General features: G+C 34.0%; 1 protein-coding gene across 4 annotated transcripts in view; it reads left to right on the top strand.

Annotated features, from left to right (window-relative positions):
• LINGO2 (leucine rich repeat and Ig domain containing 2) overlaps positions 1-15,897 on the top strand; it is a 1,267,465-nt gene that overhangs the window by 715,151 nt on the left and 536,417 nt on the right. The gene's annotated exons all lie outside the window — the stretch shown is intronic.

Raw genomic sequence — 15,897 nt, forward strand, 5'->3', positions numbered from 1 at the left:
AGGAAGGAAGGAAGGAAGGAAGGAAGGAAGAAAGAAAGAAAGAAAATGGAGATTATGATAGTTATCTTATGTTTTCCTAAGAACTAAGTGAGAAACTGCGTATAAACAGTCAATTAGTTTCTTTAGCATAAAGAGGTTAAAGATATAAGATTAGTATTTACTGAATACTTTCAATGTGCCAAGTACTAAATGCTAACTACTTTACTGCATTGTTTTATTGAATACTCACAGTGCTTAAAGGTAGAAGCTATTATTGTTCTCATTTTACAGATGAAGAAACTGTACTATTGAAAAATTATGTGACTTGTCTTTAAATCACAAACTGCTCTGACAGTTGAGTGCAGTCCTGTCTCATGCCAAAGTTTCTATACTTGCATTCATTCATAAACTCAATAAACATTTATTGGGCAGCTAACAAATACCAAGTTTCCCTTAGCTGAGATGCCATGCTATTTCCCGACTGATTATTGCTTGTAATATAATAACTATATATTCATAAGATGCATTATAGTTTCCAAATAATTTATGAGTAAGTAATTTTATTATTGATATACCCTGTATGGAAGACAAAGTAGGGATCATTATGTGTATTTTACAGATGGAAAAATTGAGGTCCCAGGAGGTTAACTGGCTCACTGGGTGTCTTACAGGCTCAGTGCTTTTCAGACTCTATGGGTCAAGGGTCATTTTTTTTGTGTTTTTTTTTAAGTTTTTATTTAAATTCCAGTTTGTTAACATAGAGTGTATATTTGTTTCAGGGGTACAATATAGTGATTCAACACTTGCATACAACACCCAGTACTCATTACAGCAAGTGCACTCCTTAATCTTCATCACCAGTTTAACCCATTCCCCCACCTACCTCCCTCTGGTAACCATCAGTTTGTTCTCTATAATTAAGAGTATGTTTCTTGGTTTGCCTTTCTCTATCTTTTTTTTTCCTTTGCTTATTTGTTTTGTTTCTTAAATTTTACATGTGAGTAAAATCATATGGTATTTGTCTTTCTCTGACTGACTTATTTCACTTAACATAATACTCTCTAGCTCAATCCATGTAGTTGCAAATGGCAAGATTTCATTCTTTTTATGGCTGAGTAATATTCCATGGTATACCATATATGCCAAATCTTCTTTATCCATTCTTTGTTTGATGGATGCTTGGACTGTTTCTATAATTTGAGTATTATAGATAATGCCGCTATAAACATCGGGATGTATGTATCCCTTAATACATTTGAATCCATTGCAGACTGAATGTTTTTGCAAACATTAATTACCAGAGAAATAAAATGATTAAAAGACAGACACAAAATATGTAAGTCCACATATTTATTAGTTGTTATTATTCTGCAGACTTAAAATTATAAAATGGCTATAAAAGATTTTAATGCTTTCTCTCCATGGTCCATTTTCGATACTTCTCATGGTGTAGACTAGTTAGCATTTGAAGATTAATACTAGCCTGTAGACCAGACAGTAAGCCTTTCAGCACCAATAGAGCTAGTAAGAAGCAGATGTCATGTTCAGTCCCAGGCCTTTGTCCTTCAAATTCAGGCCTTTTCATGTTACTCCATAAGACTTCAACATACACAAGAAACCTGTTATGGTCTAAGGTATGAGGCGATCAAATTCCTAATTGTTCAAATGAAACAGATGCAAGAAAACTGACACCAACAAAACATCTTTAAAGAGTTATAGGAAACAGCATGAAAAAAAAGTGGAAAACAATTGAAAGTTTATAGGAATGATTTCTTTTAAATTTACATATCAGAAATCAAGACTTAAAATTTTTGATATGTGATATATTGTTAAAAGACATTCTCAAAATAGGGTTTTTTTCTCTTCTCTTTTCATTCTGTTTATTTTTGGAAAAGAGAAGTTAGGTTGTATTTAGAAGACTGGGCCTTATCAGTTCCCAAGCAGTATATAGACCTTGTATAATTCTAAGAGATAAAAGTGGAACTTGGCCAGCTATGAAATGAAAATGAACTCATCTTACCACTGTATTGAAGTGGCCAGAAAATAAATGTTACTTATTCATTTCAAAAACTACTAAAGAAAATTGAAGCACTTTTGGTACACAATAAGATGCATATTGCGTGAGCAATGAAAATTTACTCTGTAAGATGGTTTTGTGGCTTTCTCAGTTTTACTGAAATGGATCCAAATATTTACATGTGCTATTTTATTAATAAGTATTTTACCATCTGTGTCAAAGTGGTATTGCACAGATGTTCAGGAATAACTTTGGTTGTGAGTAAATATTAGAGGAAGATTGAATTTTTCTCCAAATGATGCTGATGGATTTTTTTTATCATAGTTTAAGATGTCAGAAATAGTTGTTGTTTTAAAGTCCTGCCAACTTAACAGTGCTTGATGAAGCTTAAAATGGCTATAAGGACATTAGAGAAGGGTGGAAATTTATGACAACATTCAAAACTGGGACTTTCAGCCAATCCATTATTATCTTCTGGAGAAATTCCCCATCATTAAATAGAAATTCACAATGAAGTAGAGCAAACCCATGGCCTTAAATAATTTAAACAGATTCTGTGCCCTTCACTTTGTTTCTGCCCCTCTGACTCAGAGATCCAAGAATTGTATCACTGAGAAAGTTAGGAAGTCATAGCTGCACACTCCTCGTTAGTCAGTGCCATTATATCCATTCAAGGATATACACTCCCTCTGAAAGAAGGACTGAAAGAAGTGCATTGCATTCAAGCAGAAAGTTAGGCAGTCCCAACAGGCTTTATAGGTGTAATAATGTGACTAGGGACAGTAGTACTGTGTGTGTGTGTGTGTGTGTGTGTCTGTAATACTTATTAGATCAGAATCAGAAGAACAACAGTGGGGAAAGAAGAGGGTCCATGAACATTTTAGCAGAAGTGCTTTATGTGAATTCCTGCTACTCGTTAGAATTTGGGCCTGAAGTTGTTCACAATCTACTTTTCAAAGTGAAGCACAGATGCTTTCTGCTAAAAACCAGGTTATCAGTAGGATCAAGAGCTAAGAGTCAGCCTTATGACTTATTTGTTGAGAAATACTACCTTTCAATAGATTTTTATTACACTTTCCAATTAGTAACTTTCCAATTAGTAACAAGCAATAACAAAACCAAACATGGTTTGGATAATGATTACTTGACACAGGAAGTGAAAGCCTCAGAGGTAAAGCAAATGTAGAACAATAAATTAATACAGAAACAAGAAAAATACTTGAAAACTTTTGTCATCCTTACAAATGCATTGATTGACTTAGAATTAGAAGCCATAGAAATTGAAAAAGTTGAAATGCAAAGGACTGAAAAGAAACAGAAAATGCAACAGAAGAAGTAAATCTGCCTTTGAAGGCAACAAATAATGTCATCAGATTTGTGGAAAGCAAATTGAGGAAGCAGTCGTGGAATGCAGAGGACCAGGACAAATGAGAAAATAATGAGATAAAAAAAATGACCAACATGGAAAAGAAAAATCAAACAGCAGATAATTATTTGTAAACAAAGAGAAAAAGAATAAATAAAAGAAAATCAGTCATCAAAGAATCACTAGGGAAAAAAGTCTTGCCCAAAAAGGAAATAAGAAGGGTTTTTACAACTCTAGATTTCATTTGCTAAGATGTAAGATCTTTTTCATATTGTATCATAATTTCTTATTCTTTAAAAGTTAGGAAAATCTAATGGTAAACAAAGATTATTTTGAATCTGATAGTTTTGGGGGTTTGTTTGCTTGATTGTTGTTTAGTGCTTCATGCTTCTAGATTATAGAAGCTTTGTCTATTTAGGCTTTCTTGTTTTCCTTAAACAATTTTGGTAATTTGTGTTAACCTAGAAAAACTATCAATGCTGAGTAATTGTCCATGCATGAACATATATTTAGAAAAAAAAAAAGACTCAGTGTCAATGCACCAGTGGAATAATTCAGTGATTTTAATTTTTCTCTCTTAATCTCTTCTTTTTTCTGACATATAAAATAATCATATATCATTGGCCAGTTAAAGATCTTATTGAAATATACTTAAGAACAGTACACAAATAATAGGTGAACAGCTCAATAAATTATCACAAAGCTCAGAAACGTGTAATAACCACTCAAATTAGGAAATAAAATAAAACAAACAAAATTAAAGGTGCTCTTTTTTCTTTCTAATCATGAATCCCAGTCATCTATAAGGTAACCACTTTCCTGAATTCTCATACTGTACATTATTTTACATTTTTTGAGTTTTATGCAAATAGACTGATAGAGTTTGTACTTGTGTGGCTTCCTGATCTCAATAATATTTATGTGAGATTTCTATGTACAGCAGTAATTTATTTTTCAATGCTATATACTATTCCATTGTGGCCAGTTTGTGGTGCTTACAGTCTTTGGGGGCATATATGTCCATATTTCTGTTGGATGTACAATTATTTATGTGTGATTCATATGTTCGTTTTTAGTAGATAACTGATCATTTTCCGAACTGGTATACTAATTTGTATTCCCACCAGCAGAGGATATGAATCCTCACCAACACTTGGTAATTATCAGGGATTGGTGGGTGTGCTGTGGTATCCCATTGTGGTTTAACTGACATTTATTTCCATAATGACTGATAATTGTGGTGTTGCTAGATCAACAATTCCCTTGGTACTCCCAAATTAAAAGGCAAACGGAGATTTAGAGGAGGTATTAAGAAAGATGATAGCTTTATCCACCTCGACTAAATAAAAAACTTGTATTTATTTTATATTCATACATGTTTATTCTTCAAGAAAAATGAACATATAAAAGCCCTTCTGAACATATTATTATTATTTTCCTGGTAGAAAAAACAAAGAGAAGTAGTTATACTGTAACATTGGAATGGAATTTATGTCAATCACTATAAAGCTTAGATTCTGTGATACATAGAATTCCTTTGCTTATTTAGTTAGAAGGAAAAAATATCAAACTTTGTGCTATGAAATCAAGGTTCATGGCATAGACTAGTTGGACTGTGAAGAGATCTAAAATTCCCCTTTACCTAGGGAATTTTTTTTAATTTTTTAAATTTTTTTTAAATTTAAAATTTTTAAAAATTTTTTTAAATGTAATAACATCTGTTAAATGTGTGCAAGCCCAACAATCTCATTCAACTTGAAATTCAACTTAACCAATTTTGCTGAACTTTTACTTTCCCTTCAGCTAATTAATAGGATGCAATCTATCAATTTTGTCTTATTTCATTGGGTACAAACCAGTCTTATGACAGTAGAATCACAGTTGAATGGTGATGATTAGAGTTTGTTGCAAGAGAGCAATTGCACACTCCATTTCTGTGTTGGGAAAACTAATTATCTGTCCAGCCATTTGGAACTAGGGATGGCCATGGGCAATAGGTGTGAAAACAATCCAGGAGGGCAGTGTTCATGTCAGATTTTGACAGAGGGCCGAGGTTTTTCACCTATGCAGCAAGTGTGACAGCTCTATCACTTCCCAGGCATTTCCTCTGGTGGGCTATGCAATGGTTCATTTACTTCCAGTACTATTAGTTTTCAAACAGTGTGAGAGCTTGGCTTATGTGTTACTGAGACAATTAGATGTGCATAATCTGATACTATGTTGTGAAATGGCATGCTTTATTTTTAATGAAACCATATTATCAGAGATTAGCTAGATCAGATTTGTGGTTGTCAGAGGTGGGGGTAGAGAGTGTGGGGGGGTGTTGGATGAATGTGATCGAAAGGCACAGACTTCTAGTTATAAGTACTGGAGATGTACAACGTGATGAGTACAGTTAACACTACTGTGTGGTATATTTGAAAATTGTTAAGAGACTAGATGTTAAGAGTTCTTGTCACAAGTATAAAAAAAGTCTTTTTTTTTCTTTTCTTTCTTTTTTTTTTTTTTTGGTACCAGTATGAGATGATGGAGATTAACTTACTGTGATCATAATATCACAATCTATGTAAAGTCAAGTCCTTATGCTATGCATCTTAAACTTACACAATGCTGTCGATTATATCCCAATAAAACTAGGGAAAAAAGGAAATTAGAGATTAGCTAGATCCAAATGCACTTATTATTGTAATAAAATGTACATAATATAAAATTTACCATTTTAACCAATTGTTAGTGTATAGTTTTGTGGTAGTGAACACCTTCATATTGTTGTGCAATTGTCACCTCATCCATCTCCATAACTCTTCCATACACCATTCTTGATCACACGCAGACACTCTACTAGCATACCGTTTCACCACCCTTATATGTATAGTGTGTATGTATTAACAGAGATTTATAATTATTTTTTATGAATTTGTCTTTAACTCTTATAGAAAACAAAGTGTGAAATTATAAGCCAAAATTACAATAATACTGTTATTTATATTTGTTTGTATATTTACTTTTACTGGAGAATCAGTAAGGTCTTCATGTCAACATTGTCCCTACTACATTGTTTGCCACTCTAAGATATGATGGAAGGGAGAAAAAGCTGAGATTAAGAGTCAACTAAGTTTAAGTTATTTTTATTGGTGGATCAGATCCTCCTATTTTATCTCTGTGTCTTAGCACCAGAGTTAGTTTGTAATTAATTCTTTATGAGCAATATTTTTAGTAATGTTTAATCAATGTCTAGTGCCATTCCCATGATTAAGCAATACACATGTGATATAGAGGTGTCTGGGTAATTATACATATGCCTTCTGTTAGATTTCATAACGGGAAGAAAACTGGAAAATCAAGTAACAATTTGATGAAATCAGCACTCTACTAAAAATCTAAGGTAATGAGCTATTAATAAATTTTCATAGCCATGTTCTCACTCTAAAATAAAAACCTGACAAATGGCCTTAACTAAGAATTTCTGAAAGCATTTATCAACAAAAGAGTAAAGAGAATTGAAAGGAAACATGGAGATTACGATCCATTCATTTAGGCATGTCCATTTTCCCCAAGTTATACCCATATGTCATTTATAGATTTTTCCTGGAAACATGGCTTTCAAAGCAGGAACACTTGTAATAAGTTTTACATAGAGTGAACTGTATGTTTAACCTGTGCTAAAGAAACAAAAATCACTGGACATATTAGTCATGCAAAGCAAATGAAAAAATCCATTAGTGGGAATTATTAAAAAGGGAAGATATAAATTCCCATCCATCTAAACAGCTATAACATAAAACTTGTATTTATTTTATATTCATACATATTTATTCTTCAAGAAAAATGAACATATAAAAGCCCTTCTGAACATATTATTATTTTCCTGGTAAAAAAAACAAAGAGAAGTAGTTATACTGTAACATTGGAATGGAATTTATGTCAATCACTATAAAGCTTAGATTCTGTGATACATAGAATTCCTTTGATTATTTAGTTAGAAGGAAAAAATATCAGACTTTGTGCTATGAAATCAAGGTTCATGGCATAGACTAGTTGGACTGTGAAGTGAGAAATTTTTCCCTGAACAGAATGCTAGTTTCTTTCCAACCCTATATGTTAGGGAAATGTTTTATCTTGATAGATTCTACAAAAAGTCCTAGCAAGATATTGATGCAGAAAATTCATAGGGACATTCTTGATGCATTGCCACTGATGGATTCTTGTCTTATAGAGGCATAATATGAAGTACATTAAAATGAAAACAAGCTTGTTTTCTGTAACTTCAAATAAAGAAAAAATAATCTTTATTAGGACAGGAAGAAGTGAATACAAGATACTTTAAATTTATAGGTTTCATTAAAATTTATTTTCCTGTCAACTGTACTCAATTAAAACAGCTAACATACTTATACTAATTTCATTAAATCACTATGTAATTCCTTCACTTCCTTTTTTTAATCATTGAATTATAAAACTCTCTGATAGCTCAATTTGGCTCCTCCCTCCCATGGAAGCCATATCAACTGAGTATTTTTCACACAACTACACACACTCAAGGGCACACACACACACACACACATTTGTCTGTAAGTTCAAGCAAAAGTCCATGATTTTGCATTTATTGGCAGCTCAGATGACCTTTCTACAGAGACCATTCTCTTCTAACTTCCAAGGCTAAATCTTTTCTATTTACTAGGTCCTTTTCTCAGCAGAACTAGGTCCTTTTCTCAGCAGAAATGGAAGTACTAATATACCTATAATCCAGGCTATCTATAGGCCATATTAGAAGATAGGTGAATGTTTTCCTCATATTCACTTTTTATTCCCTTTTTCAATGTGGTTTTTGTTTGGTTGGTTGGTTTATTGTTTTTTGTGTTTTTTTGTTTTTGCCTTGTGATCCAATGTCTTTCCCTATGACATCTCACTCCTTTAATAAATCAATTATATTTTAGGTATCAGGAAAGAAAATTCATAAATTACTTCATATTAAATTGAAACTAATGGGCAGGCTCTACTTTGTAATAGCATTTTCCTTTAGTAAGGAATATTGCATATCTATGCAAGGAATTATAGGCTCTCACGGCAGAAACAAGAAACGATATTTACTTTAAAATTTGCGTGATCATAAAATTTGTTGTCCAAACCCAGAAACCTCGATAGTGAAAAGGGCACTATTAATAATTGCATGGGGCTAGTGGTGTAAACTGGGACTGTGCCTGGCAAATCAGAGCAACTGGTCCCCCAGCCTATAATGTGATTTTTAGCCCTAGGCTTCTCTGTCCAGAGTATCCAGCCCTTCATGTGGTTCCCACAATTTGCAGACATATGCTGTTTTGTAAAACTTCAGATCCAAACAAATGGAGAGCATTCCTCATTAAGGTGTCCCTGAGATGACGTAGAAATTTTAGGATAGGCAATTTTCCAGATTTTAGTATGGAAAATGTGGTCAGTATTAGTATAGTACATGGTTAATACAGTATGTGGTCCCTTGCAAAAGGGAACTTGATGTCTACTCGTTTCTACTCTTCAAAAGCTAAGTTACTGTATGAGTCCACATTACTTCATCGAGCCTCTACTCTTGTCTATAGAGTGGTGGGGGAAAGTAATTAGAATAGAGGATGCTTAATGATATTTCCAGCACTGGTAGTCTATGAGACTGAGCAGGAGTTATGATAAGCTTTCCTGTTTCCAATAAATAATAGCACAAACTAAAAAAGTCATTTGTATAAAATTGATGTGAATTTTTAGATCCCTCTAATAATGATTGAAGAGAAAGGTGACAAACACCTTCAATTCCATTTTCCCCTCTATTTATTATATTTGTTCATGCACCAAGTGTGCTTGATATCTGTTGAAAATGAGATGCTGGGGCGCCTGGGTGGCTCAGTCGTTAAATGTCTGCCTTCGGCTCAGGTCATGATCCCAGGGTCCTGGGATTGAGCCCCACATCAGGCTCCCTGCTAAGCGGGAAGCCTGCTTCTCCCTCTCCCATTCCCCCTGCTTGTGTTCCCTCTCTCGCTGTGTCTCTCTCTGCCAAATAAATAAATAAAATCTTAAAAAAAAAAAAAGAAAATGAGATGCTATTGAAAACTCTAGTATAAGATTTTTTGGTGAGAGTATGATGAATGTTAGTGCAGCATGTGACCCCATTTATTGATCATGAAATGAAAATAAGGGCACTAGTTTTTGTTTTATTGATTCCTAAAACATGATTTAAAGCATGTTGTCTCTAATAATTCTGTATTATTTACACTGAAAGAAGAATACCATTCCGGGGACTCTGGGATGTCTTCTGACAATAATAATGACTACATAATTGTTCTCTCTTTGCCTATGCAGTAATAGGTAGAGTTAGGTTCTCTGGGAGGTTCACTCAGTTTCTCTGGTTCTAGGATAAAAAAGTAGCATAAGTTAGGACTAAGGTTTAGCAAAGATAAATACAAATATTGGTATTAAGTTAAGGAAACTTTGGGAGAGAACCAATACAGGTTTTAGAAGCTGACAGATCCCACTTCAAATTTTGACCCCACTGATAACTGGCTTTGTAACCGTAGACCCAATTACTTATCTTCTTTGAGCCTTAGTTCCCTCACATGTGAAATGGACTGTTGATAATTTCGTCATGGAATATTGAGAAAATTATATAAGATAAATAAGTAGAGCTGTTTCAGTCACCATAATGTCACAGATCCCATACTATTTCTTGCTTGAGAATCTTGAACAAATACAATCATGAACGGCCACATGTGTTTGGATTTAGGGTTTTTTTTTTCCTAATCTTTGTATTGGACTCTTAAAACTATTCCCATGCCCTTGCTACCCCCCAACCCCAAATGAAATCGTTAATGATGCTAATTTGCCAGCTCTGCTGATATCAGACTAGCTGATGTATCAGCAAGTGGGAATGACTCTTATTTTTCAGGACACCAGTGCCAAATATTTCATACTCAATAGAGCAATTGCTTTGCATCCTAAAGAATCCAACATTCCTTTTTATTATTTTTCAGTTTTTTAGTCATTTGTAATCAAAAGAAATGAATATGTGTCCAGCCTAAATCATGAGTAGTTTATTTGATGCTGAATGTGTTCAACTAGTGAATCATTGAACATTATGTCAAAAACTAATGATGTACTATACCTACTATACCTTGGGTAATTGAATTTAAATAAAAAAGATGCTTTCAGCACAGAAAAAAAAGAAAAGGAAAGGAAAGGAAACAGGGCAGAATGAATAGGAGGAACCCAGTGGATCTTTAGGCTATGATACTTTAAGGGCAGATACATGTCATTATACACTTGTCAAAACTGAGTGTACAACTCAAAGTGAAAGTGCATGTAAACTATACACCTTAGCTAATAATAAGATCAACATCGGCTCATCAGTTGTAACACATGTATCACACTAATGCAAGAGGGTTAGTAATTGGGTAAACTGGATGTGGAGGTAGGGAGATAGGGACCATCTGTATTTCCCAATCATTTTTTTTTTCTGTAAACCTAAAACCATCAAAAGAAATAAAGTCTATTTAAAAACAACAACAACAACAAAAAAAGTGTTATGATCTTTGACAGAATAAATAAAAATGTAAGATGCCCTACAAGGCTAGAGCACACCATTTTCCAGAAATCCCCCAAATAACTGACAGTGAGGGATGAATGGTGGGGGGAGAACGTGGAGGTTGTGAAAAGACAGCTTATATAACACTTTAAGCTCCCACTGAGGTCAATCAAGAATTGTCTTATTATCTCAACATTGTGTAATATGTTCCAAATGCCCATCTGGAACATTATTTCGATTTGTATTCCTTTAGAATCAACTTCAATTCCCAGTACTATCTTCTATCATTTTATGTTGTTATAGAGGTGAATCAGATATTTGTGGCAGATTAGATTTCTCTTTGTATTGGGGGGAAAAAAGAAAAAGAAAATGACAACAAGGAAGGAGAAAGCAGGAGTGGATTTGTGCCCAAGTATTTAGGATCATACTATAGTTGCAATGGAATCTAGGTACTTTTAACCTATGTCAATTAGTTTTTTTAAAATTCATCAACTTTTAAAAGTAACTTTTAATAAAATTGTAGTTGAGAGGGAAAGAGACATGGGTTTCTAGACATTTTTAATCTATTTGCATTATGAGGTGGAGTTCTTGATAGCTTTTCTTTCTTCTAAGTTTTTATTTAAATTCCAGTTGACATATATTAGTTTCAGGTGTACAATACAGTGATTCATCACTTCCATATATCACCTACTCCTCATCACAGCAAGTGCACTCCTTAATCCGCATCATCTGTTTAAATCATCCCCGCCCCCCCACCTTCTGTCTGCTAACCATCAGTATGTTCTCTATAGTTAGGAGTCTGCTTCTTGGTTGCCTCTCTCTTGTTTTTCCCTTTGCGATGTTTATAGCAACATTATCTACAATAGCCAAATTATGGAAAGAGCCCAAGTGCCCATTGACTGATGAATGGATAAAGAAGATGTGGAATACATATACAATGGAATATTACTCAGCCATTGAAAAGAATGAAATCTCGCCATTTGCAATGTGGATGGAGCTAGAGAGTATAATGCTAAGCGAAATAGGACCGTCAGAGAAAGACAAATACCATGTGATTTCACTCATACATGGAATTTAAAAAGATAACTTATATTTTCTTAACTCTCATCCTTCCCTCCCCCCTGCAACATGTCCTGTAGGCTGAGAGAAATATCTTAACCATGGAATACTATCCATCTTGAAATCCTTTTTCAAATACCCATACACTAAAGGAATTAATTGCCAAAGGGAGAAGTAAAATGTCCTGTCATATGTGTACTGTATTTAACATTGTCTTTTCATTGAAAGAACATTTTTCTACCTGCATGGCATAAGGATTTTCAGTTTCCTCATTTTTCCCCTACTGCACTCCATTCTTTTTTTTTCTTTAATTTTTTTTTACACTCCATTCTTATATGTAATCCTAGTTCCATCTTTCATTTTTAGGAAGTAGCCTATAATCCAGATTTTAAAAAGCCTTGCTCTACTGCAGGGCTGTTTTCAGTATTGGAAAATATGTTTAGGTTAGTGTAAAGCTAGATTTTTCTAATAGTTCTCAGAAAGTTTGCAGACACACCCAACTTTCACTTATCCAGAGGTCATTTATTTTTCAACTTTGACCACCAAGAACACGGTTAAGATTGTAAAAGGATTCTGAGATTTAAGGACAGAGAGATAGCACACCTCATATGGGGTTTTGCACACAATATATTTGCTCTTATATTAAGCATAATTCTAACTGGTTCTATTATCTGGTTTTTGAGACTACAGAGAATTAGAAAGGCAGAGTCTGCTTAAAGTATATATATCGGCAGCATCAAAAAGGGGCAGCTGACAGAACAGCAATGGATAAAATAAGACACTCAAATATACAGATTAGAAAATTTACAAAAATGAAATTACTGTGATATTGAACCAAATCCCTTAGATACCAAAAAATAAATGTATGTCTATTTTATTATGTTTAGGAAAGACATGAATATGTGATACCCTTTTTAAAAATCGATCGATGTGAGTCAGCTGCTGGTTTCTTCTGGACATGTTGCTTCATGTTTATAAATTGTCTTGTGCAACTTCAACAGCTATTCTCTTTGGGAATTAATATGCATACATACTGTCTTCACTTCAAACTTCAAAGGACATAAGATGATATTACAATAATATAGAAATTTTAAGTCCTCCAAATATTTCTACTCTTTTAGAATGCCAGATGATGATGTATTCATTTGGTAAATACTGTATTTCCTGAGAATCTTCTGTGGACCAGGAACATTGATTATAAGAGTATAACTGTGAACAAGACATTAGCCTAACATGGAGGAGCAAAAGTCTATATTTGACCCTGGGTCCACATTAATCTTCATACCAAATGTCCCTTTACCCACTCACAAACACTAAATGAGGTAATATAGATGGAATTTTGTGGCACCTGGGAGAGGCTTAATCAGTGTTCATTGATATTGATTCAACTCACAGTTCCATTTATTCTTCTCAACAACCCAGTGAGGTGAAGATTACTACCATCCCTAAAGACCATCCACATGTTACTAAATATCTTGAACTCAGATTCATTAACTGTAAACTAGGTATATAAATACCTAACTTATAGGCTTATTATGAAGATTCAAGAAAAACAATTACATGTGAAATACGCAGTATTTGCATTGAGTGTGCTCCAACCTAGTCTTTTATTTTTGGTTTGATTTTAATTCCAGTGTAGTTAATGTAAATTATTATATTAGTTTCAGGTGTACAATACAGTGATTCAACAGTTCCATATATTACTCAGTGCTGATCAAGATAAATGTATTCTTAATCCCCTTCACCTATTTCATTCATCCTCCTACCCACCTCTCCTCTGGTAACCATCTGTTCTCTGTACATTAGAGCCTGTTTTTTTGGGTTGTCTCTCTTTTTCCTTTGTTCAATTGTTTTCTTTCTTAAATTCTACATATGAGTGATATTATATGGTATTTGTCTTTTTCTGACTGGCTTATTTCCTTTAACATTACACTCACTATACTCATCCATGTTGTTGCAAATGGCAAGATTTCATTCTTTTATTTAAGATTATTTATTTATTTATTTGACAGAGAGAGACAGCAAGAGAGGGAACACAAGCAGGGGGAGTGGGTGAGGGAGAAGCAGGCTTCCCGCTTAGCAGGGAGCCCGATGCGGGGCTCGATCCCGGGACCCTGAGATCATGACATGAGCTGAAGGCAGACACTTAACGACTGAGCCACCCAGGCACCCTAGATTTCATTCTTTTTTATGGATGAATAATGTTCCTCTGTGTGTGTGTGTGTGTGTGTGTGTGTGTGTGTGTGTGTGTGTGTGTGTACATACCACCTCTTCTTTATTCATTTATCTATTGATGGACACTGGGGCTGCTTCTACACTTTGAGTCTTGTAAATGATGCTGCAGTAAACATAGGGGTACATATATCCTTTCAAATTAGTCCTGAGATTACTGGGTCATAGGGTCGTTCTATGTTTATTTTTGCTTTTGTTTCCCTTGCCTCAGGAGACATAGCTAGAAAAATGTTGCTACAGCTGATGTCAGAAAAATTACTGCTGGTGCTCTCTTCTAGGATTTTTATGGTTTTAGGTCTCACATTTAGGTCCTTAATCCATTTTGTGTTGTTTTGTTGGGATTGGCATTTTATTTTCTTTTTTACTTCTTTTTAAGTATTTCTTTAAATTCCAGTTAGTTAACATACAGTTAATATCAGTGTTGGGTGTACAATGTTATACTGTAAGAAAGTGGTCCAGTTTCATTCTTCTGCATGTAGCTGTCCATTTTTCCCAACGCCATTTATTGAAGAGACTGTCTTTTCCCCATTGGATATTCTGGCTTCCTTTTTCAAAGATTAATTGACCATATAATTGTGGGTGTATTTCTGGGTTTTCTATTCTGTTCTGTTGATCTATGTGTCCATTTTTGTGCCAGTGCCATACTGTTTTGATCACTACAGTTTTGTAATATAACTTGAAGTCTGGAATTGTAATACCTCCAGCTTTGCTTTCATTTTTCAAGATTGCTTCGGATATTTGGGATCTTTTGTGGTTCCATACAAATTTTGGGATTGTTTGTTTTAGTTCTGTGAAAAATGCTGTCTGTATTTTGATAGGGATTGCACTTAATGTGTAGTTTGCTTTGATTAGTATAGACATTTTAACAGTATTTTTTCTTACAATCCATGAGCATGGATTTGTCTTTCCATTTCTTTGTGCTGTCTTCAGTTTCTTTCATAAATGTTCTATAGTTTTGAGAGTACAGGTCTTTCATCTTTCTGGTTAAGTTTATTTCTAGGTATTTTATTTTTTTGTTGCAACTGTAGATGGGATGATTCCTTAATTTCTCTTTCTGCTATTTCATTATTAGTGTATAGAAACAAAATGGATTTCTGTACATTGATTTTGTATCCTGTGACTTTACTGAATTCATTTATCAGTTCTAGTGATCTTTTTTATGGCGTCTTTAGGTTTTCTATATAAAGTATCATGTTGTCTACAAATAGTGAAAGTTTTACTTCTTCCTTACCAATTTGGATGCGTTTTATTTCTTTTTATTGTCTGATTGCTGTGGCTAGGACTTCTAGTACTATGCTGAATAAAAGCGGTAAGAGTAGACATCCTTGTCTTTTTCCTGACCTAGGAGAAAAGCTTTCAGGTTTTGCCCATTGAATATGATGTTAGCTGTGGATTTTTCATATGCGGCCCTTATCATGTTGAGGTATGTTCCTTCTAAGCCTACTGTGTTGAGGGTTTTTATCATGAATGCCATCATATTCTTTTAAATGCAAATTTCCAGAGGATCAGATGAAAGAGCCAGAACATGATGGCAGAATGTGTTTTGTTTGTTTTTTACAGTTTAGCTATGTCATTACTCTCATAATTTAAGCATAACTTACTTTTATGCAAATTAATGCAAAATATTTTTGCATTGTGCTGTTGGGAGTGTTGGAATAGACATTCACTGGTGCCAGGATTTTATTTTATCGATGATTATTA

The sequence above is a fragment of the Callorhinus ursinus genome, unplaced genomic scaffold (assembly GCF_003265705.2).
Source record: "Callorhinus ursinus isolate GAN/ISIS: 27379988/994484 unplaced genomic scaffold, GSC_fseal_2.0 scaffold42, whole genome shotgun sequence".
NCBI lineage: Eukaryota > Metazoa > Chordata > Mammalia > Carnivora > Otariidae > Callorhinus > Callorhinus ursinus.